General features: G+C 42.2%; 1 protein-coding gene across 3 annotated transcripts in view; it reads left to right on the forward strand.

The window, feature by feature from the left end:
- The first annotated feature begins 5,406 nt into the window (after nt 1-5,406).
- ADIPOR2 (adiponectin receptor 2) overlaps nt 5,407-25,026 on the forward strand; it is a 46,889-nt gene continuing 27,269 nt past the window's right edge. The window contains exon 1 of one of the 3 annotated variants that reach the window (XM_068402067.1): nt 5,407-5,489. The gene's annotated coding sequence lies outside the window, so the exon portion shown is untranslated. The other 2 variants (XM_068402068.1, XM_068402069.1) reach the window with 2 other exon arrangements.

A 25,026-nucleotide genomic window follows, 5' to 3' on the forward strand; every position in this document is an offset into this window, starting at 1 on the left:
AGTTTTGTATCCAAAAATTTGATCCCACTAAACCCTAGCTTAAAACTTAATTTCTATGGCACCCACATATAAAAGGACCTCCATAGGGTGGTAGTAAGTAAGTATAAAATGAGAGCCCTGCCAGTTTGGTTTGATGCAAAGCCAAGGGAAGTCAAACAGAAAGCTGTAGCAGAACTGCTTCTTTACCATGAAAGTTTAAAAGTGGTAGGTTTTAAGTTGTGCCTTGTTAGATGCAAAAAGTGGTAGAGGGATGTGGGGGTGGGGAGCTAAGCTTGATTCTGAGCTCTGCTAGTTATCTGCTTTGTAATCTTCAACAAGTTATTTAATTTCTTTGCATTTTAGCCTCCAGCCTCCTCCTGTATAAAATGAGGAGCGGAATACCTCCTTTTTCTGTAAAGCTCTTTGAGAAATATGGCTGAAAAAACAGTAACTGAAGGCCTACCCTCTACGCTCATTAACGCTGGCAGGCAGACAGCTGTATCTCCATTGTGTGGGGACACGCTTAATTTGGGACAAAGAGGCTCAGCGGCACCTCGGAGGGTCAGATGTTTGGAGGTGGTTGCTGGGGGGCTCAGCAGGAGCCTCGGAGGGTCTGTTGCAGCGAAGCCCTACTCCGGCACAGCGCTGGAGGGAAGACTGTTCTACAAAAGAGAGGTGAACTCAGGGCTTGTTTATTTATGGGTATTGAATATCTTGTAGCAAGAGTAAGGCTTAGGGAAGTTAGCCTGGTTTCTGAATCAAATACCTGCCTGCTCAAATTCTGTTTGCAGTTCATATGGATAAGATATTCACACAATATGCTATTATATAGCGTGTGCTGGTAACCGGCTGCCACATTCCAACCCTGAAGTCACTGCACTTCAAGGCTGATAGAAATGACCACCCATAAGTCATGTAAAACTAAAATATTTTGGAGTTAAAGGCACTATGCAAATACACGGTTACTGCAAGTCAGTGAACATCAGCTCCTAAACGGAGCAGAACAGGATGCAAATCTGTCATCATTTTCCAACTGGCTAGTAATACATAAGTTATAATGTGAATGAATGAGGCCTTAGTATGTTCTGCTGCACGGTAAGCTGAGCAATAGCTGATCCCAGAATAAATAGAAACTTTGATTTGACATTAATTCTGGTAAAAAGACTGGTCTCTAGGCCATTTGCATCTTTTGGAGGCTCCCATTCTTTGTCCCCAAGAAGACTGTGCCTACCCAGAGCTCAATGTAATGGAGAGACTGCTGCCTTTTGCAATTCAGGAAACAGCCTAGTTGAACGCAGACACGCAGTGTGAGTGTAACTTACACTTTCTATATGGACCCAAGTTCTGTACCCCTGACAAAGCACAACTGAAGCAGATCTTGTTCAGCCATATAAAATCAAACATGCACAGGTCTCTCTCTGCTCACTTGACCCCATCCAGGGAGAAGCCTAGTAGGTTTAAATTACGCTGTGGGAACAATTCATCATCACCTGTGGCTACAGAAATATAGACAGTATTTTCATCAGCTGATGCAGACACAGAACATCCCGAGGAGACCTTGGGAAATACCTTCCAGCAACTAAAGGGCATTTCTGAAGTATCTGTCACAAGGTTTTCCAGAACCTACTGCTTATATGGTCATTCACTTTCATTTAGCTTTTGTTGAACTACGTTTCAGGTTAAATAGGTTCTAGAAGATAATCTATGAAATCAAGTTCACTGAATGGCAGGCTCTGAAGGAACTGTCATATGACAGACAGTGAGCAGACGTGAACCTGTTGGATCCCCTTCTCCTCAAAGGTAGACTCTGGCTATGTCTAATCAATGGGACCCAGAGATGAGTCCCACCTCCTTGGTCCAGATGTGTATCCTGGCTGTGTCCTGACTCGTTGTCAGGGCAGTGTGGTCACCAATGCCCTGTGTGCCGAGGCTGATGGATGCAGAGACCGTCTAGCGAATAGCTTGTCTCAGCTCCAGCTCCAGTGTAGATAGCTGGTGGCTTTGGGACTGGGCCACGTCATAAGCATACCAGCTCTGAAGTCTAAATATAACCAGCCTCAAAGATAAGCAAAACTGATTTCTGTGGCCAACAGGACGCATACCAGAAAGGACAAAGAGAATCATGATCAGCCATTGTAAATCCCGAAAGACCAATAATAAAAAACCCAGTATGAGACAATGATCACAGCATGCTCATGCCTTCAGCTCATTGTCAATCTTCTCCTGCAGGGCCTGAAGCTGTTACTATACTCTCTTCTTTCTTAGCTCTGTTTAAATGACAGTTGAAATCTATTTTTTTTTGCATTAGGATACAAAAAGGCATAACTTACAGCATTTCCTCAAAGAGAGAAAGGGGGAACAAACAGTAGGGTCAGAAGTTCTTCCTCTCTGAGCAGGGATAAAATGCAGCAGCCATAAAATGGAGTACTCAGTATTGCCCTGTGACACTCAAGTTGGACACCTGCCCTAAGTGTCACAGTTACTTCTCCGTGCTGCCTGCCCAAAGCAAGGCTGCGTCTGATGGCCCCGTGGTACCTGCAACAGCTCCGTCGGTTTGGAACGTGGTGTCTGCAGCAAGCACCAGCCTTTGGCAGCATGGCAGAGTGTGTGGTGAGGGTCAGGCCCTCAGTGCTTCGAGAGGGGAAGAATACTCTGATAAGGAAGGAAATGCAAAGAGAATGAGCAGGCACAGCTTTACTGAGAGGCAAGGAGATGATAACACCCCCCCGAGGCCCTTTCCCCATTAGTGCTGCCCCATGGTGCTGTCATGTACGTGGTGGGGCATTCAGAAGGGAGACGCTCAAGTATCTTTGCCAATAGAGATGAAGCAGTTCAAAGGTGTGCAGAAATAAGGCATATCCTGGGAAGACAAAAAAAAAAAAAGGTCCCAGCTCTTCCTTACCCTAGGGCAGGTTTATTCTGAATCACAATTTGTCTTTTGGCATTTCCTGGAGTGCCATATAGTTGTGTCACTCCTTCGCATGACTGCAAGAGCATGGTGGTCACGCAAGACAGGCAGCAGGATGAGGCATTGCCACGCAAGGACATGTTACAATCCTGTCTTTCAGAGGAACAATAACAACAAAAAAAGATGTGGGGTAGACCCAGTGTCACTTAATGACCGTCACAGTGACTATGCTGGAGCTAATTGTAGCCCTGCCTCGTTCACAGCCCCAAGGAGCTGCACAAGTGCTCAGCCATTACCTTTCTTGGGCTGAGAAAACATCTAGACCAGGTTTTTATGGTGGCAGCCCTCTGCAATTCACTGTGATGAGTCTGGCCAGTCTCAGTTTCATTTACCACAGGCAAATTCGTTCTCTCTTGCTCAACAAGGGAGTTAACTAATGACTTGCCAACTTTCACAAAGCACAGGGCTATGTATTTAGGACAAAAACATTCAGAGACGGAATTAAGGCAGTGGACATTTTATATTAATGCTACAATTTCTAGGAATTATCTATAAATGCCCAGGAAGTAGATAACTCAGGTTTTTAAAATGTGTCTTCCTGAATGAATACTTTGCCCCACATGGCAGAGCACAGCTTTCCTTTGTGATTTCCAGGCTCTTGAACAAGAATAAACCACCCTAATTCCTTTTATTTAATATTTAATGAGACAGTATTCCTATCTCAATTTCCCTCTTAAATGGCTGAGTACATGTTAAGTTATGGTGACAGGAAATGACAGACAAAAATGGCATGCAGTTTTTATATATATTTTTCATCAAAGGAGCTCAAAATATTTTAAAATCATTAGCACCGTTTTACAGATGAAATACTGAAAGACGGGGCAGGAAATACTTCATCCGACAGTTCGGGGTGGAGCTGGAGCAGGCGCTGCAGCTGCTACTCTCCATGCTGCTGCCTGACAGCTGTCAAAATACATTTTGACTGATGAAACTGTGAATACATGTAATTAATAGTGCAACTGTGATGTTCAGTAACTACCTTGCTCCCTTCACAATAATAAAGACTTTAATGAACGTGTGAGATGATAGGACATATTTTGAAGGAGACAATAGGGAATCATAGTTTTATAAACAGAGTTTTAAGGAATGGCCAGGATGTATTTAATGTTGGTGGGTATTAGGGATCAAAAAGTTTCAAATATTAATTTATAGGGATAATTTTGCTTCCGTTAACTATCATCTTGTTCACAGTCACTGGGTTGAGCTAAAATTTCTCGGTGTGGGTACAAGTGTATTGGAGTGTGGCTCAGCAAAGCACTAAAGTGCATAAAGCCACACACTGATAGACAAGTCCTCCCAGACCAGCCAGTTGTTCTCCTTGGCAATTCAAGATTGTCCTCTAACAGGATAGTGTTTCCATAGTGTTTTGACTAGTCTCACTGCACAACATGCAGGCATCGGTTTTCCACCATTTTGCCCAAGGACACGATTTCTGAAGCTGAGATCTCCACGTCACACAGGGTTTCCCGCTGTTCGGACTACACTTCCCGTTACTTAACAGAGGAACCTCTTGTTCTCTTTGGTGTTGCCTCTCCATCAGACAGAGGTGTTTGGGCCCTGTCACAAGAGCCAGGCTTCCTAGACGCCTCCAGCAGCATCAGGCCTGCTAATGCCATATGGTCATCATCTTTCTGGTGTTGCATCGGCTGTGGGCTCCCTGCCCCATGCCATGCTCCAGAGCACACAGTTCACTCCTGAGCATTAAACCCCGGTCCAGCGGGGCCTCTTCCCCCCTCAGCAGGACCTGTGGCAGCTGCCCCGGCCCCCGGGGGACGCTTCGCATCTTCCCACCCCACTGAGTTTCACACAGTGCCTCTCTCAGCCTGGGTGACTCTGTGCTGTCACCACGGGTGGCCCCTCTCGGGCCCCTTTCCGTCACGCCTGCGGGAAGGGCTGCGTGGCCTGGGGTTTCCTGTGTCACCGCTTTCTGCCGCCTGCTCGGGGCCCAGAGGAAGCGATGTCACAGGAGAACCCCCCGCCACCGCCGTTGCCCGCCGCTCGCCGCTCGCCCCTCACCGAGAGGCAGGACGGATGCGCCGGCGGGCCCGACCCTTCCTGAGGGGCTGCCGGGCCCCGCCCCTCCACCAGCCGCCCCCGACGCGGCAGCTGCCACGCACACGGGCTCGCGCCAGCGGAGAACAAAAGCCCGCGCACACGTCCCTGGCTTCCCTCAGCCAATCAGAGCCACCGGGCGCGGCGGGGGGGGGGGGGCCCTCACCCCTCCTTGCCACAGCCCGCGCGGCCCCGGGCGGACCGGAGTGCCGTGCGCCTGCGCGCCCCGGCGGCTGCGGCGCCCCCCCCTTCCTGACTACATTTCCCGAGATGCAGCAGGCCTCACGCACCGTGCTTCCTTCCGGCGCGCCGTGCGCAGGCGCGGTGCGGGGCTCCGCATTGGCGGCGGCGGCCTCGTGCGATGATGACGCTATAGGGCAAGGAGGAGGCGTCACGGCCGGGGAGGCGGCGGCGGCAGCGGTTGCCGCAGGAGGGGGGCGGCGCGGCGCGGGGCGGCGGGCAGCACCTCGCGGGCGCCGGCCGTTGCCAGGTGAGTGCCCGGGGGACCTGCTCGACCCGCCGCTCACCGGAGGAGCTGCGCGGCCTGGCCGCCGCTCGGCGGGAGGGAGCGTCCGCGGCAAGGGGGGACGCCTCCTTCCCTCCCGCCGCTCCCTGGTCGGGGTCGCGGCTGCCCCCGGCGCAGGTGGGTGGCCGGGGTGCTGGGGAAGGCCGGCGGCGGGCGCTGCCCTCGGCCGGGGCCGGGTTCTGTCGGCGCGGCGGGGAGCGGGCCCTGCGGGCGGTTGGCCGGGGGCAGAAGTGAGCCGGGCTTGTGGTCAGGGTGTTTGCTTAGGGGCGCGAGGGAGCACTTGGAAGTGCTGGGCTGGAGGAGGCTTTATGCCAGGGAAGCAGTCTAAGTGGGTCAAGAGCACTGTAAGTGGGTTTTGTTAGTAGCTTGCTGTACACTTGTTGCTTGTCAGGACAGGGAAATCTGCTGCTGCTCCTCAGATCTTTTTACGGAGGCGATAAAAATAATAACTCCTGAGTTTGCACAATATGGGAACCTTGCCGTGTCTGCAGAGCACTCTGTGTGTGTGTGTGTATTCATGTGGATGTATCTATAAACACTGGTGTTATCAACAGTAGCTAATGTAAATATGCAACACTACTGTAACTACAATTTGAATATTCTCAAGAGGCACTTAAATAAACTTTTTAAAAAGTTGTGGGTTTTTTTTTTTGAGAGAATCAGGTATTCATCTCTTGTTTGCTTAGGATGAGCAACAAAGACGTTGAAACATATGGTAATCGACTAGAAGACAAAGAAGATATGACAGCTGTTCTCACTGAGCTTTTCAAGCAGTGTTGGTTTCTTTTTGTGTCTGTCTTAGCCTCACAAGTCAGTTGATTTAGTGGCTTTAGTAGATATGTGTGTAGGCATATGTTTAAGAAAACCATTAATATTAAATTATAACTTATTTGACACACAGGCTTTGTCACTTCATGTACGTAAACTATTGTATACACCTGTCACATAGCAGAAAAGCTTTTAGATATTATTCCTTATTTAAAGATGCATGTTGTTCTTAGTACAGCACTGAAGTTCTCCAGGCAGTTGAATTGTCTTGTGTATCGCAACTGTGTTGTGTATTTTTTAAAATGGACCAGGTTTTATGAAGTTGGCCAGGTCCCCTGGGCAAACCCTTCTGGGCATAATCTGTTTTTCAAGAGTTGAGGTCTTAACGTATAATTTAAACTCTTGTTTTCACTCCCTTTCTGTAGTCAGTGTCAGGGAGTATTAAATTCCTGGTAACATCCTGGCTATGGTCTTCACAAATGTGGAAGGAAGTTGGTGAAGAGCTGTGTATCGCACAGTCCTCTCTGTGAGCGACATTGTAAAAATCCTCACCTTTCAGTGGCCTTTTTCTAGTATTTCAGTAGCGAGGTGCTTGCTTTCTACAGAACTTTAGTGAGGCTACTTCAAATTTGGTGGTAGCCGCTGTAATAGAGGAAAATGCGTTTATGATTGACAGAACTAGATGTTGCGTCATGGAATTATGGGTGCAGTGTGGTCATAAAACACGGCCCGTTTTCCTTGTTATCTTCAGCTGTGAGCTAATATTCTTTATAGAGGAAAGGAAGTGATCGTGTAGGGGTACTAGCCAGTTCCAGTTATGAAGATTTTATGCTGTGGCTCTTATAGAGATAACTTATAATGTGTAAATTTCAGCTGTACTGTGACACTTGTGAAGACTGTGAGTTTGTGTTAGTAGGCATCTTGAAAGAAGTTCATTGTTTTGTTGGAAGTGTAAGATTAGTTGTTTAACACCTGGAAATGACTCCCTTGTCTGAGCTGACTATGGTTAAATAAGCCTGTGGATAAGGTTGTTGGCATCTTCATGGTGAAAAACATGGAGAATAGTTGCTAATGTGGAATCGGAATTAGTGATGGAGGAGTTAAAAGCTGCATCCCAACTCAGTCCAGGTGTTCAGAATGATGCTTTCTGACTATGAATCCGATATGAAAAAAAAAATCTGGTGTGAAGGAAGAGTGTGTAATTTTGGCATACTTCTTAAGCAGAACCTTTCATGGTGTAAATTCCTTCAACAGATTCTTACCTATTATATAAATGTTCTTAAATATAAAATGTGATCAGTATAGGAGCTTAAACTGTATCAGGTCTTCAAGCGAGCCAGACACAAACAAAGGGCTCCCCCTTACCCCTGCCCACTGCCACTCTAGTCTTTACACGGATGGAGTTGCATCTGTGCTGCTGAACTTGTGGCATGACTGCAAGTTTGCTCAAGTGTCTAGTGAGTGGTGGTTTTGGTGATTGTGGGTGAGATTCAGACTTGATGCCTGACTCCTGGATACAGGATAAAAAGGCTGGAGTTTGAAAAGCCTGTGCTTGCTCTAGTTTCTGTTGATCTGTCATGAAGGAAAATTAATGGGAATTGGCAGGGCATGTAATGCCAGTGATTTTAATGCTTGGATCTCTGCTGTTATCTTATGTCTTTGGTTGCATGTTCAAGGAGCTGCATCAAGCATTCATGTACAAAGATACTCAATTTTAGACACTAAAATTTTTGCAAGTTTTACAGGTTTCTGGTTGTGTAATCATATTGTCCAAGACACTGTGAAAAGAAACAAGGCTTGCTTTCATCAGTGGAGATACTCTCTGTGCATGAGGAAAATCTTGATAAGGAAACTTCAGAAGGTGGTTGGATTATTGTGCCATTAGCAATACAAATGCTTAAAGAGAAGTAGCTCTGAAATGAAAATAGCAGTTTGGGTATTTATGATTTGAAAGTGTCTGTGTCTGAGTCATTCAGTGAACTTTCTGGCAGACGGTGTTGGTAGATTTGAAAAGACCTTACACAGGATAATGGTAGTGATTATGGAAAAATATTTGGGACAGTGTTTAAGGGGAAGACTGTCACTTTAAACTGTATTGTTCTCTGATAAAACTTGTTTTAAATGCCTTATCCTTTCTACAAGACATTGTATTTCAGATGGATATACTTAACATGGTGACCAGCTGCCTTTGCTTTTTAAAGCAATGTTTGTCAAGACAAGTTCAATAAAGAAACAGGTTTTCAAAAATTAAGAATATGGAGACAAACAAGGTACTAATTCTGCTTCTTCAGAAACAGGTTTCTGAAAACATTTTTAACTTTCACTTGTTTATTTGAATGTGCTTCTACTACAAGAACGTTTTACTTTTGAAGTAACATGCTGCAGACCAGCATGTAAACTAATAAGAAGCAGGAGGTGAGTTGTTTCCACATAGTTCCTGTTGCACTGCTTTGAAAAGAATGACCTCCTACCTTCTGTGTGGCAACAGCTAGGAGTGAGAGTTTCAGACTTTTATCATCCGGTAACTGTAAAACTGAGCTGGAGTTTTAACTTGCCCAGTAATTACATACATTTTCTGGAAAGTTCATCTCAATGGTTTGACATAAACATAAAATCTTTAGCTTGGTCCAGTTTAAAGATGAACCTCAAGTTTTCAGGGCACAGTGACGATCTTTTTATATGCAGAAGACTGCTCACCACATTGTGATGTGGCAGCTGGTGTGGTGATAAGCAGACAGCCTCTCTCAGGAAAGGAGGTGCCACAGCTTATACTGCTGCTGCTTGATTTGAGAAGTTGAACTTGAAGCGAGGAGGTGTTGGCAAAATTAAGGTGCTCAGAGTTTAGAAGAGGAAATATGTTTAATACCAATTTGCCTTCTGATTTAACATGATTTTCGATTATAACTTCTTTTGAATTTTCAGAACCTCGTGGAAATATCTCTGTCCTTCACTGTTTTTTGGTAAGTGGCATCTGTTTGAGTTATGATATGGCCAGGGTAGGAAGAAAATTACTGTCTAGGTTTTGTTTGGTTTTTTTTTATATGTAGCTTAATGGTCTCTTGAGCAGATGAAATATGTTGTAGGGATGATGGGTATAAAATAAAATCAGATGGCAGTTGTATTTGTTGTTGCATGTAGCCATGATTACTCATGTATTCTAGAGTTACAGATCTCTGCTGCTCTGTTAGTGGGAGCATCTCTTTTTCTGGCCATGCAAGATGCTTTGGCCTTCTGTGAACTGTACATGTGTCAGCGAATGTTTCAGGACTTCTCAGGACTTGTGCTTATGTTGCTTGCAGAAAGGTGTCTTCAGATGTATAGGTAGATAGAAGGTTCACAGGACATGTAATTGTCAGGGTAGAAGAATTCTCAGCATGCTTCAGATGGATTTCAGTAGCTGTGAAAATGTGATGGAGTCTGCTGGGATGTGCCAGCTGCTGCAGCTCTCTGTGAACAGGGCTAATTAAGCCCTTGTGAGAACAGAAAATAGTCAGGCACTATTTACAGGAAGGAGGTGTTGGAACAGGCAAAGCTTTAATCATTGGCTCTAAGGTACCTTTAGACAGCAGTAAGCAAGAGAGTAGACAATTTACTAGCAGAATGGGTTGAAAGTCAAGACTGAATACTTAAAATGGGTATTGCAGTGTTCTGCTGGCAGATCTAAGTGCATTGCAAACTTCTGTTGGGGCCTGCCTTAGGAAGGGCTGCTTCCTTTTTTTGCCCTGTCTTAATTCTCTTCTTTCTGGCAGTGTTTTATCTCAAAACGGTTAGCATTTGTGTTTCTTCATCTAATGTTGAAAACCAAACTTATGCTAGATATAGATGTCACGTTACGCCATTGCCTGCATTTGAACAGGTCATATAAAAGTCTGTCTTTGCCAATGTGAATTGTTATTTTTCTAAATGTAGCTATGATTGTCTGCATGTATTCAAAGGTAAGTTGTGGCTAGGCTGACTTATCATAAATACACTAAAGCCATTTTTTGTACCTGTTCATCCAATTTTCCTCCTTCTCTTCTTCACCAAATTAAATGCTCTTTTCCCCAGCTGGTTTGGTTCCATCTATTAGAGGATTGCACGGATTGCTGTTCCTTGTTTGAAGCCAAGGTCAATTGTGCTGATCTGTTTAGATCTAGAGGGTGACAATTTATATGCTACAGAGTTCGTTAGGAGATCACTGGTTGTGTTAAGCAGTTCTCCTACAGCTTTTAGCTAAGGGTTGTTTTGTCGGTAGGAACCCTTAGTGGGCTTTTCTCTGTTTTAGTGACAGCGTTCTTGTGAGGTTCCTGTTTTAGCTCCTTACTGGTAGGTATGTTTATTGATTGACTAGTATGATTTTCTCAAAATGTTGTCATAAGTGTATTTTAGTAAACTGGATGTTTACGGATATTTGAATAAACAGGCTGTTCTTTTGGAGGGAGCATGCCATGGACCTTCTTGCTGTATGAAACATTTTCTTCACATAATTCTGCAGACTTTTTTAAAAGCACTTATTTGTGCTCTTTTGATTACTTGTGCAAACTACTTGGCTGGCGGTACTAGGTTTTGGGACCTGTTACCATGATAAGGAATTCAAGCCGACCTATGTCTATGCATTGTTTCCGAGTTTTTGTAAAATGCAATACTTCTGATGAAAATGGAATAATTGAATTGAGGCAGTAAAAGCTGCCTTCTGAGAGCAAATACCACCTCTGGCTTCTTAGATTAAATCTTAATGGTAAAATTCCTTTAGCTAGTGGTAAAATTCCTTTGGCTAATCTTTAACTCCTGCTTGTACTAGAAATACTTGTTATCTCTGTCTCCCAGTCTGCAGTGGGAGCTGTTTTACAAAGCCATGCAGTGCAAAGATAAGTATAGCTGAGACTGGCTATACTCTCAGTCCTGAGAGTATTGGCAAGCTTTTACCTGCAGGGAAAGGGATTTTAGCTTTTGGAAGAAGGAAGTGGATGGCTAGTAGGACTTGAGATGAAGAGCTGCTGAACATGCATTTCAGCTTCTCTCAGCTGACAGTTTAGGTACGCTTTTGTTATGAAGAATACTGCACTGCATTTCTTAGTGGGCTGCTCCTGAGATTTAGTGGTTGCCATTCCCTGGTGTAAACCGAAGGATGTACTTCTTCTGTTTTCCTTACTAATGCTTTAATTTATGTCTTGGTCTCCATGGCTGGTGGAATTTGTGGGCATGTATTACTTAGACAAGGTGGGCATGTATTACTTAGACAAGGTGGGCATGTATTACTTAGACAAGGTGGGCATGTATTACTTAGACAAATGCTAGTGCTGTGAAGATAAGTTAGTGGTGGTGGAATCTGGTACTTTCTGACATTATGGGATGATACAACCAATTTGCTTGTGAAGAACAGTGTGCTTTGCAAATTGCATTAGTTTATGCAATTATTTGTGTGTCTCTGTATTCCCTCGAACAGCATATAGCATTGCAAGGCTGGTAACAGCGATATTCTGCTGTTCTCAATATTAATCTTTTAGGCAAATCGTTTTTTTGTTTTAATGGAACATGACTGTAGGAATAAAAGGAAGAGCCTATTCATAATTCTTACTAAAGTAGCTGTGTGACAAAGTGCCAGCTATTGGCTTTCTGCCTGCTGTACCTTCAGTGGGGAACAAAATGGATTATTTTCTGAGGTGAGTGTCCTGAGAGTTGAGAAAAGCATAACAAAGTCAACAGAAGCTTTACTTAGTGGTTTTCTGACCTTTATATAGTCCAAGCTAAGAGAAGGATGCTGAAAAAAGGCTTGTGTCGTGATTATCTTAATGTCCATGGTTAAGTGCAACTGCTCTTTGACTTCCTGCTCTGTGACCTTTTAATAATTGGCAACCATATGAATTCTGTAGCATTACAGAAATAGTTTAATAATGGATGTGTTATAAAAATCTTTTCCTTTTTGTGAGCTTCACTAATGCAGTGAAGGAAGTTGCTAGGTAGCTTAGACTTGATTTGTGAGATATGTCTTAAGGAGCAATTTTCAAATATGTTTTTGTATGGAAGAGGAATACTAAATTTCTCTGACCACCTGATAATTATGAATTATTCATTTCAGTCCTATGAGGGATTTAAAGGAATATTTTTTGTGGTAGTTTTTGTTCTTTTTAGGTCATCCTCCAGAAACACAGAGCGTAATTTGCCAAAGCCTCCTTTTCTTTTTATTAGGATTTTTCATAGGTGTTCTGGCATTCTTCTGTCAACTAGAACTGTAGAGAAGGAAGATCAGTAGTAAAACATTAAAACTTTCTGGGGTTACAAAAATCCAATGTTTGATTCAGTAGGAAGTGACTTGTGGCTAAAATAATTGAGAAGATGTGTATTGGATTAACTACTGTAAAACTCTTCTAATTTGGCCTTGATCCTGTACTCTGGAGTTTAAAGGTAGGATGTTTCCTGTCTTCTGCCATGAAGGCAAACTCAGAATTTCAAGTTGAGCTGGTCCTTGATGAGAGAGCAAGAGAGGCTGACAAAGTTTCACAGCACTTGCATAAATGTTTCTGTCCGAAACATCTAACTAGCGCGTGATGCTGTTGAAAATGCCAGTTATGTCAACTGATTTGGAAGGACTCCAGCATACGGATCAGTGTAGGGAAAGGGAGACGATACACAACTGTTGGAGACGATGCTGAAAAACCTCAAATACTCAGATAAGGTCAGGGTTGATGTAACAGTACAGATCTGCATGACTGTGGGTAACCGAGGTCCGCTTTGGGCTTTGAGCAGCAGAGTCTTCAAATGCTATTGGAAAAGAGGTACAAGATGCTCTCAGAAGGGCATTAGTTTTTCATTCTTCCGTGTAAGCCCTTTCCAGCTGACTTTTTCTGTATTAGTTAACCGGTTCAAATACCCCCTTGTTACACATCACAGTAAAGTCATTGTGAGAAGCAAAGCATGATCGCAGAACTCATGACTGTTTTGCTCTGAAAACTCATGTCTTGGCTCTGATTCAATAGCTCATTATTATGTAAGTGCCTGAGGGTTTATCTGCCTGCAAGACTCGTGTGAATGTTTTGCGCAGTCTAAGGTCATCCTTGAAAAGGTACAATTCCACATTCCTGTTCTTGTAGCAGTAAGTATGATGTATCCAGTAGTTCCTGTAGTACCGCCTGAAATGTTACTACCTTTTGAGAGGCTTTATCCTATGTAGAGATTACAACTCTGTTAAAACTCGGTGCTCCCTTCTTGGAGATCCTGTTCTGAGGTAACAGAATATTTGAATACTTTCTAATTTCAAGCTGAAGGGACTCCTGAATTGGGTGGTAATCTAAGTTATGTCTTTGTAATAAATGAACAGTTTGTAAGCATGTTATTTGTTATAACATTCAAAGTTACAGGTAACAGCGGTGGTATTTGGGGTTGACCAAAGCATAGTCGCATAATTCCTATTGTAGAATGATGTTTAGTCATACTAATGATGCAGTAATTGAGAATTACTGGCACTTAAAATTAATTACTAGGCAGACATAAAAAGGAAAGGTGTAGAATGTATGCATTACTGCTGCTTGCATTGGAGACTGCTTCTTCAAGGGGATGTGACAGGTAATAGACCTATATCCGCATATTGTGCTGATGGTGATGCAGTTGCTAAGCAAACATGCAGGATGTGTATGCTAAAACTGCTTCTTTTCAGTGATTGTCCAACTGTCTTCATTCATCTTTGAACTTTTTATTTGATTGTGCTGAAAATCTTGGATCATCTGGTAAGTTGCCTAGAGAATTGGTTATACTAGGAGGCACATGGTCCATTAGTGAAAAGCAATTCTGCTTTCTGTTGGAAATACTGAATGAGGAAGCCATACAACTGGAAGGCTTTAAACTAGTGAGTATAAGACTTTGTATAGAAATATTGCCAGCACTTATTGTACGTAATGTTATATGTGTAGTGTTTGAGCCAGCTTTCCTGTCCTGGGTAGTACTTGCAGTATGGATGAAGTAGGTTGTATAACTTAACGAACCTTCCCTCCTCCGCTGGAGCGCAACGAATGTCAGTTTGAAGCTAGCATGTGAGTGCTGTGTGCTTTACAACTCCAGTGACACAAGATCCTAAGATAAACTCAGCCTTCATTTAGTGAAATTCTTAGGCTCTAACAACATGCCATGAAGTGAAGCAGAGAAAATGTGAATGGATTACAGGAAAAGTCTTCTGCATTCCTTGCTGTTTTCATGCTGTAATATTTATGTCATAGAGGATCTCTCCCAAGCTCTGATTTCAAACTCCGATGTGGACCAAAAGCAACATTGTATATGGCTTGACAGAAGTCCTTTCTGACCAACTTTAAATGACCTGGGGCAGATTAGCATGCAGATTAATGTATTTGACAGTAAGAAATCAGTTTTAACAAGTAGTGAGGCAGAGATTTATTTGGCAGAGAGTTTGAATAAAATATGGTATCTCGAGTTACACTGAACATTTTATGGAGAATGATGTAGCTGAGATGGTTAAAAAAATTCCTGCTTTCCTTGGTTTTGTGCTGATGCATCTTTATATAATTTAGCTATAACTGTGTGGAGTTTTATGTAAGTCAAAGTTGTTATCTTGGTGAGCAAGGCTACAAAAATCAAAGGATTCTAATTTAAATGGAATGCGTGCATTTTGTCGTCCGCTGTAAATGTTTAATAGCTGCTGTATAGCACACATACTCTAAGGAGGTTTTTTTTGTCCTCTGTCTGCATAAATTTATTATCTAGTTTTAAGCTAACTTGGAGAAACAGCCATCATGTTGATTCCACGTCGTTCTTGTAGGAATCTTGGCCTGTAACCTTCCCAAGCTTGAATACAGACATCAAGAACCAGTGACAAGTTTGAGGTGAGAGAAGTTGATCTAGGCTTCCTCATAGGTAGCACAGCTATTTGTCAGAGAACAGTAACAAATTAGAGATTAGGAATACTGAGTAGTTTTGGGAAATATATTTTAGCGGTTAAGATAACTGCTGTGTGTTACTCCACAGAGAAGGTACGAGATCTGCTTGTTTAATTGTTCTAAGTTTTATTTCTCAGGACTGAGGCTTACAGGAAACTTGTACGTTTCTGAAACAAGGTGACACTTAATGTGACAAGCTTGGCTTCCAAATTGGAGTTGATAGTTGAGGTGAGTGCTAGGTACATGCATGAGAGTACAAACCAGACAGAGACAGGAATTAAACTGGTCATTCTTTTCCCCTTCAGTAGGGAAACTGTAGCAGTCCGTCAGGTATTTGGTAGGGTTGGGGTTTTTTTTGTAGGGGGGTGTGGAATTGTGTTGGGTTTTTTCAAGTTTGTGTCGTATTTGTTTTGTGGTGTTTTTTTTTGTGGATTTTTTTTTTGGTTGTTTTTTTTTCCCAGTTTTTCCTTAAACCTTTGCCCTTACTGTTCTGACTTTGGCAATGGAAATCAGTGACATCAAATTACTGTGTGACAGTTTAAGCACTATTCATGGAAAAGGTAAAAATCATAGTCAGTGATTAACAGATTTTACGTAAACTGTATGTAAGAATCAAAATTGGGGCACACTGAGTGTTTTGATTTCCTTGAGTCTCTGGAAAAAGGCGAGTCATTCCATTGAAGCTTGGAATTCCAGAATAGCTATAACACAAACCAGGCTGGATCAAACTAGAAATCCCTCTGGCTCAGGATCATTCCTTCACTGCAGAGCTGCCGCTTAAGCTTCTGCTCTGTGAGACTCTCTGACCACCCTCTTGTGTGTAACCCAAGTAGGCTGCGTGATATCCACCAAGTCTGCCTCCAAGCCATGCTACAGAAACATCTTTGCATTCTCATGCTCCACTTGCTCAGTTTTCTTGCCCTTGTGTCCCACCCGTGCACAAAGTCACAAGACCTCCTGCCCAAAGTGGAGAGACAAGAAGCTTTGGGCTGGTTTGTGCTCAGCAGATGGTGTTTCACTGGGGATAAGCTTATGGGTAGTGTAAGAGGTGTGCTATGGGTGTCTTCATGGTATGGTTCGCTTGATGTGTCCCGCACTGCAGGATGAAATCCTGATGTGCGTATGCCAAATATGCCAGGTTGCAGCACCTCTTACTGAGGCTTTGACTGTGCTTTGTCCCTAGCCTTTCTATTTATACCCTTTGAGTCTGAAGCCTGGCCAAGTTGCGGGACCACCTACCAGTTCCAGTCAAGCTGGCCATTCAGGGGAGAACGAAGAAACTTGGCATATGCAATTCTGGCAGATGTAGGGTTTTTCTGTTCCCTTGTCCTGTTATATAAGTTGCTGGCCAGAGCATCTTAGCATAGTGCCTACTGGCTTCTTGGATGCCTTTGGGAGTTACTGGTATTGTTAGGGTGCTTTTTCTGTCATCCTTTAGAAATTTTCAGTTTCAGCCCTCATCCTTTCTTCTATGGGCTTTTCCATTTTCTGTTTCATAATCATTTGACTTCTTCCCTGTTTTGTTTTTATTTGTTAGACCCCTTGCTGTCCTTCCTCAGAGAGGAGTCTTAAGGTTTTAGTAAGGATGCCCATCCCCTAAGGAAGAAAATAGCTTCTAAGCATGAATATGCAAGCAATATATGATAGGCATGCACTGATATTTAAGGGCTTCTAGAGCTAGAGGTGGCTTCATGAGTTTAACACCCTTTGGATTTATCCTGTGCGTTGGTCCAGTTTCCCTGTGAACCCTCATCCTGTAGCAGGAGTTCAAGGTTTACCTATTTGCTGTGTCAAGAACTTCTTTTTGTGCTTGAGGTCATCATCTGCTAACTCTGTGACCTTACACTGGCTGACAAGCAATGCTTGGTATTTTCACTTTTTCTTGTTTTGCGTTGTGGTGCTGTTGTTGTAGATGTGAAGATTGGCAAACCTTGTGCTGTGTTGAAATCTTACTGCAATTTTGAGTGGTCAGCTCCGGTTTCAAATAAAACTTTGCTATTGCAAAGCAAATCCTTTCTCAGATAATTTAGTAAGTGTGTTAAATGTGATGTAAAACATCTGAAGTATTACTGATTAACTAGCACATGATAAAAATAGATACCACATTTTGTATTTCATAAATGCAAGGCTTGTGTCATTTCATACTCTTGTTTCCTTAGCTACAGCTGCTTGCTTGTCTACGTAGGTCAGAGCTTGCCTGGTTATCTGGGCAGGTCAGTTTTCCTCCGAGATTTTACTTCTGTTCTCTTCTAACATACTAAATTCACAACACTGATCATTAACTTTTCTTATGACTTACAAATCTGTCAGCGTCTACTTTTTTTCCGAAGCATGCATGCCACTAGTGTGCTGTCAATACTGGGAGTACCTTCCATACTTGTCATAATAGTATACCTGGGGATTTTAGAAGTGGATAAGGCAGTGTTTATGCTCTGTTTACACCTGACCCCGTATAGAGTTCTTGGCTAGGTTTCCAAGTACATCTTTGGCATACAGATTAGTGGTTGTCTCCTACGTGTAGCACTCAGTCTCTACTGAGAAGCTTGGCCTTCATTTTCTCGGTGTTGGTGATAGCTGCCTGTGCGCATCAGATGAATCTGAAGAGCTGTGCTGCATCTCAGTCACAGTTAGCCTTTGCATCAACATTATAGCTTATTTTTCTTACAGAAAGAGAACAAACTTACACTAGAATGAAATCCCTTATTTGCTAACTCCATTATCAGTAGATGTTGTGTCAGCATAAGGTGTTTTTTTCTTCTTTCCAAAATAGTTTATCTGAATAGTTCTACATGTATTAACACCCCTTACAGATGCAGTTGGGGTAGAGTAAGAGTGCATTCAGTGAGTATTTGAAAACTAGGACAAATAACTATTCAGTAGTTTGCTGATCCAGTTCTTGCTCTCTGTTTGTGCTCCTCCTGTCTGGGCCCTTCTCCAGGAAATCAACCCGAATTCCTACCCTTCCTACTCTTCAGAGCATGGATGCTTATCAACTTGGCCATGCTTCCTTCCTGTTCTTAGGGTTTCTTAAAGAAATCCAGTGTCTTCTATGATGTCTAGAACTTTTTTCTGCAAACAGAAAGTGCAGAAAGTGACTGCTTAGTTCACTGTTTTTTGTGCTTAGGTGCTGTCCTAGGACTCTGTATGCATTTACGAAATATCCTTTGGTACAAAACAACGTTGACCGGGTCACCCTGGCACAAAGATTTTCCTCTGGGGAAAGAATGTCTTACAAGTTGAGACGGCCCATTTGGTTGCTTTTCCTGGAGCTGTTTCAGGCTTTGTTATTATATTGTAATTTTCCTGTAACACTTAAAAGACTAACAATGCTCTTCAGAATTGCAAAATGGGAGAAGGAATGGAGGACTCCATCCATGTTGTTACATTCTTTCTTATGGGCAAAGAGGAGGCAGCCCTTGTGCCTATGTCTGTGTATATAAAAATAACGTGTGTAAGTAAAGCAAATAATTTATTGTTAGTGTAATGGAAATCTTAACAGTCTTACTAAAAATCATTAGCCTAGATTTAGTTCTTAAAGAAAAATTAAGAATAATATTGTGTTAGAGTACTTACATACAGGAAAGTGTTGCCAAACGCAGCTAAAATAGTAACACACGCTTTTTGGCTTCTGTTTCTTCTCCTGGAGTTACCTTCACCCTTCCATTGCTCGTCTGGGTCTTTAAGTCCGCAGCTTTGGACTGCTGGAGAGGATAACGGGAGGTCATCAGCCTTGGGAGTCATTTGTTGGGAGGAGTATGATGTTGATGTTGCCTGTTTCTTCTTCCTCCTCCTAGGATCCACTTGGGGTTTTTTTGTATGCTTGCTAACATGCTTTTACACCCCTTTTCTTTCTTCATTGGTCTACAGCTTCAGGTTATATCCGAGTTTACTATATATGTTGCCGTTCATGTATTTTAGTCACTATTTCTTTGTTATCCCTAAAGCCAGGTTTGTCCAGCTCCAGGTCTCCATTTTCTTAACTGACCACTAGTGAGTTGTTTGTAGCCATGGGGGTCTCTGGTGCTAGGCCTGTGCCCCATCTCGTATCCCACACCTGCACTCCTCTGCACTGCAACCTGTCTCTCCACTTCTCAGGGCCTCTGTTGTCATATTAGGCCAGTATTTCCTGACATGATTGTAAATACCTGTTTCTATGGAGGATAACTGGAGGTTATATCACACCAAGGTAAACAAAAGTAAAATAAATTAGCCATAGACATCTAGCCAATTAGAGAAGTTGCTGTCGCAGCTAAACCAAGTAAAAGGTCAAGAAAAGTTGAGGCAGAGCAAGCCTGGCAAGCCTCAGTCTTAAGGCCTTGTGGCTCAACATGGAGCTTATGGCCTGCTGCTAGCACTGGTAGTGCTGTATTACAGGGCTCTGTGGTTATGATTCGCCCTGTTCAATGTCCACAAATCCCTGCCTGTCACTCATGAGGCCAGGAAAGGTATTGCAAACCCTCCTATGACTTAAGGCTCCTGAGCAGAATCGAGCAAAGGATCCTGGAGGCATCCTCTCTTTTCTGTCTTCTCTTGCCTTGTGGTGACCTGTGTAGGTCTGAGGGTAGCCAGTAGCCCTTTATTGTGTTATGTCGCCATCATTACTTAATGTAAATGCTTCACATAATAGTCTTGTGTTTTCTTTTATGAATTTTATAATTACAGTAAATGCTGTATTCTGTGCATGATAAAGGCAACCTGAATGTCTAACTCCAACTTTTTCTGTGTTATGTGAAATTACGGTTTTATATCTGTTTTGTAATAAGATTTTTTTGTAAGTGTAATTATTGTGTCTATTTCCTTTGAGGAATTTTTTGCTTTATCTTCTGTTGTGAGTTACCTACTGTAAACAGTTTGACATAACAAAATAAAGATTATTTTCCTTTAATGGTACTGATAGTCATTCATCCAATGTTAGTCCGCATTTTACTACAAAAGCGGCGGAGGTCTGTTATCAGAGGGTGCATTGCAGTTACATGCTTCAAAGTAGGGAGAGTATATTTTTCACTGAAAGTATATAGAAGTGAAGTGCTTCTCATTGCCACAGTTCACTTACATTGGCATTGTCTAAAAAAAAGTGCAGTGTGTTTGGGGGGCTTTTTTGTTTTTGTTTTTTTTTTTTTGACTTCGAAGAGATGTGTCTCACTCTCCCTGCCCCCCCCCCCCCCGCCCATATGGGTATCTGAATGCAACAATAAATGATATTAAGTAATGCAAAACATCTAATGTGTATATTCCAGAAATGCTTCCTGGTTAGTTGAAAATTAACTTGGAGCATGTTTATGGTCTTAAACTGGTTTAAACTTAAAATTGACACTAGCATGGCTGTGCTGATTAGACTGCAGGCTGCAGCTATACTAGCAAAAACCTCTGCAGGGAACACAGTTATACTAGCAAAAATTGTGATGTCAAGATGGTAAAAAAAAAACCACAACAAGATGACTTTTTGTGTGAGTGTCTTGATCTAGGTCCTGTAGATGTGTTTTGAGTTTAAGCTACGTCCCTACTTAAAGGGCTTGCATGTATACAGATAATAATTTAGGTTCTTAGAATTTTAGCAGTAATCTCACAGGGTATTGTAAGTAGACTCTGAGTGTTTTGCCATCTCTCCTTAGCTATAGGACATTAGAAAGTAAAAGATTAACTTAACATTTCTGCTTTTGAATTACGTCAATGATGTATTGTGGTATCAGTGTCCTTGGTCTTGTTCCAAAATTCAAGATGATTTCAAACAACATTATCAGGAAAGAAATGTATGTCTGAAAGAGTGGTACTAAATGGTAGAGGAGACTAAATGTTTACTTCAGCTTGTTTCTTAACTCTCAACAGTGATTATATTTTTAAAAACCCAAATTATTCTCTGGCTATTGCATTAAGGAAGTTAAGATACATAATTAATAAGTAGCTTTACCTGGTCTTGTTTAGAACATCAGCCACTTGACTAAATCTGCTTCTGACTGACATAAATTAGGTGCAGTCTAGTTACAGTAGATCTGTCTCTTTTGCTTGAGTTTTGGTGGTTAAAAAAGTATCTGAAAAAGATGATGAACCCCTTTTTTGATCTTTAGACTGATACAATGCTGTGGGTGTGGATGTTGTTTATTCCTACAATGTTCTTGTAACATTTTTGCTACAGAAAAGTAGCAAATTTTCAGAGTTGTCTGACTTGTGGCAAAACAACATTATGGTTTTTGAAGAGAGGAATATATGCTGTTTTCAGCTGAAGAAATGCCATTGTTGAACATAAGTAAAGGAGTAAACTTACGTTGTTCTTATTTTTTACAAACACGAGAGTGCAAACATATTTTGTAGACCAAACCTGTCAGCCACAAAATAAAACACTGATGAGCAAGCTCACAACCTCATGAATAAAGCTTATCAAGATTATCAGCAAAACTAGAGAGCAGATTCTTCCAAAAACTGGGGAGAGGGTGATGGTCAGCTTTTTACAACCAAGCTTCTGAGATCCTGACCACTGTATTAAAATCAGTAATCTTGGTAAGGTGTCTGGTTTGCCATGCCAGGTGTGGTCTGCAGTGGGTCAACAGGTTATAATAAAGGCTGTGGTGTGTACATATATGACAATTAAAAGCTTGGGCCAACAGATAACTGCCAGCCCTTAACAGGTTGTGAAAATACTGTCTATAAAACACATAAAGAATTAAAATCTCATGTATGTGGTCCTACCCTTTCTGTCATGTTGTCCACGCTGCTTCTCATGACAGTGTATTGAGCCAATTCAGTTTGCTAGTTTGATAGAAAACAACTATGTCATTCTCCTCCCTGGATTAAGATCTTTCCAGGCTGCCACTTGGAATGGGTTGTGACAAACATCAGAGCATCTCAGGGAGGGAGGGGGAGTGATGAGAAGTGGGACTGTTTGATGTCCACCCCGGGAGGAGTAGGGCTGCCTTCTCTTGGAACCAGCCAGCCCTTAAACCTGCACAGTGATGGCATCTAAATAAAGAGGTGTCCAAGCAACCCAGTAAGAAGCACTGAAGGCAACTGTCTTAAATGCTTTCCTGCTTGAAGTTTGCAGGCTCAAACGTGTATTCCTCTTCGGTTTTAAAAGCAAGGTGGTAGTGTTTGGTTTTGTACAGTTGCTTCAGGCATTGAAGCATTTTCTTGAGTTGTAAAAGATCTTGCTTCAAGTTTCTAGAGAGATTCAAATGCACGCTTCCTAGGAGGAGGGTGGTGTGTCTGCCGAGGTAGAGGAATGTTTGCTCTCTGGATTGCTGCTGTTGATCTTGGTGCCATTTACGTTCTCACGCAAAGATCCTCTATGTAGAGTGTAACTTCAGTTTAGTAGTCTAGCTCTGGATTTCAGTGCCTACTCCGAAGACTTTGGTTTCTTCATCTTCACCCAACAGTTCTGTGAATTGGATGTCCTTGAGGCAGTAGTTAGAAAGATATATTCTAAATTTTCACTTAAGAGGAAAGTAATGTCTTAATTTCAGTCTTTCACTTTTAGACAGTCTGTGATCCAAAGTGTTACTAACAAAAACCAGCTACATCTTTTTGTTGTTGGCAACTGTGAAGTAAGTTGGTGTGAGTTGGTAATATGCCTTAGAAATAAAATCATAAAAGGACACAACAGTGGAATGTTTGTCACTTGGAGAAACTGAGCCATTTAATGAAAAAAATGAACCAAAAGCACGTTTTCCAGGTCTGGGCTGTGGATTTTTGTGGAATGCTATGTGAAAAGAACTTGAACTTCTGTTCCTCGTTTTGTACTGCTTTTGTGGCAATTCTCTTGGTTTTGGGTTATTGAAGAGTAAAACTAATTTACAGCAGTCACCCAGTCCGTAACAACCGTACATTGTGCACTGGGGGTGGGCCAGCCTCTTGACATAATGCTTAACCCAGTTGCAAAACTGGGGTCTAATTTGCAGTACAAATTGGACAAATGTTGTAACAACGTAATAGGATCCTCTGAAATGGAAGCATTTCGTTAATGTAGGCAGGCTGCTGGCTTGTTCCTTTTCTTTGGATCCAAATGCATCAGAAGGTGTTTGATTGTTTGCCTCTGCAGCCTGCTGTGAAATAGCTTAGGCTGAAGTGTCCAGTGACAGTTTACAAGTTACAAAGACAGCTTTTTGGCCACTGACCCTCCGCAGGAGTCTAATCTTTGTTTTGTAGATGTCTCTTTATCTAGGGAAATTACATCTAAGGGAAGAGGTGCTGGACTGATTCCTCATTGTTCTTCATTGTTAAAGATGACCTCCAAAGAATTTTTACAGCCTGATTCATTCTTTTCCTTTAGGGGACATTGAGAAAAAAAGGTTTTCTGTGATTTTCTTCCTTCTCCTGCTCATATATACTCTTGTTTGCTTTGTTTTTGACTGTAGTTTTGGAGAATATTTGGAACGTTGTTGTGGATGTTTAACTCCTTAATTGAAAAAGACAGCTCAATCATGGAAAGAGTCTGAGGGGAAAAAAAAAAAAAAGATAAAATCCCATTATTTCAAGTTATACTCTTGAATCTTTCAATATTGCTGTTTTGTTAACTTTTTAGCTGCAACCTTCTAACTTAGGGGCAATTCACAAATTACTTAAAATGTATGGATATCATAGCTCTTCTGCTTTGCTTTATGCCTAATGAAAAAGACAGCCAACCAGTGGATACCCCATCTACTTAAGAAGTGACCCAGCAAGGGTTAGCTAGGCCACGTGTATGGGTGACATTCAACAGCAGTCTTAACTCATGTGACACAACGCTTGCTGTCTGATTTCCTCTTCCTCTTTCCCTCACCCAAACTATGTTACTGCGTTGTATTGGCACTGGTGCTTGCCTATTTTTCCTGGTAAATGGACCAGGGTTCCACGTAGGCAGAAGGTCAAAGATGACACCCACACACACACCCTGCCCCCCCAAAAAACCCAAACTCAAAGTGCAAAACCCCACACCTTGCCAGCAGCTCACTGTTGATGAACTCAATTGAGTACCAGTACTGCTGCTAGGGAGTAAGGGAACCAGGTGGGTGATAGGATGATGCCAGTGTCACCTGAGAACAATTAAAGCTTTTGTGTGAGGTTACTGAATGCTGGTGGTGTTACTATACCATTTAGGAGGGACTACTTGTGGCAGAACCTCCCTACCAGAAGATAGTAGTAGAAATACAATGTGCCAAGAAAGCTACATTTTGTTTAGTATACCTTATTTCAGTCAAGGTAGCCAGAATCAACTATTTTACAAGCAAAAAATCCCCTCCATCATCCTATATAAGCTGTGTACTTATCATGAACTATCTGCCCATGGATTGTACTGGAAGTGCTTTGCCATTTGTAACAGTTCTGGAAATGGAGTTGTGCCTATTTTGTTACTAAGGTCTAGTCTGAACAACTTTGGATTTGACAGTTATTCAACCCATAGCTGGTTTACTGTTCAATTAGCTTTGCCATTCTACTGGTATGGTGGCTGGCCAATTAGTGATGCTGTTGTAGCTGTGATGGTACGTGGACACGGGCAAGGCAAAGTTTGTAGATTGAGATAATACCTCTTACACGACTTTTCAGGTGCTGAAGCCCTTCATTAAACATTAATGAATGTTCTGAGAAACGATGTAGCCTGAAATTTTCATGATGACCTTTTGTTCTTTTGATAACTCTCTGTTAGGGAGAATGAGCTAATTTTATGAAGATTCATCCAGTGTATATACATTGCTTATGCTTAGTTTAAGGGATGCTTTGAAGAGGATTAGCAAGGAAAGAGCATACAGTGGATGCCATTGCCCTGAACAGGAAAGTTTCTATCAGAAAGGCTGTTGATCAATGAGAGGGGAATAGAGGGGGATGTCATTTCCATTCTTCTTCTAAATACCAGCTACAGAGAGAATGAAATAGCTTTGAAGGGATAATTCTTGTGCTGCTTG

The sequence above is a fragment of the Nyctibius grandis genome, chromosome 5, assembly GCF_013368605.1.
Source record: "Nyctibius grandis isolate bNycGra1 chromosome 5, bNycGra1.pri, whole genome shotgun sequence".
Taxonomy (NCBI): domain Eukaryota; kingdom Metazoa; phylum Chordata; class Aves; order Nyctibiiformes; family Nyctibiidae; genus Nyctibius; species Nyctibius grandis.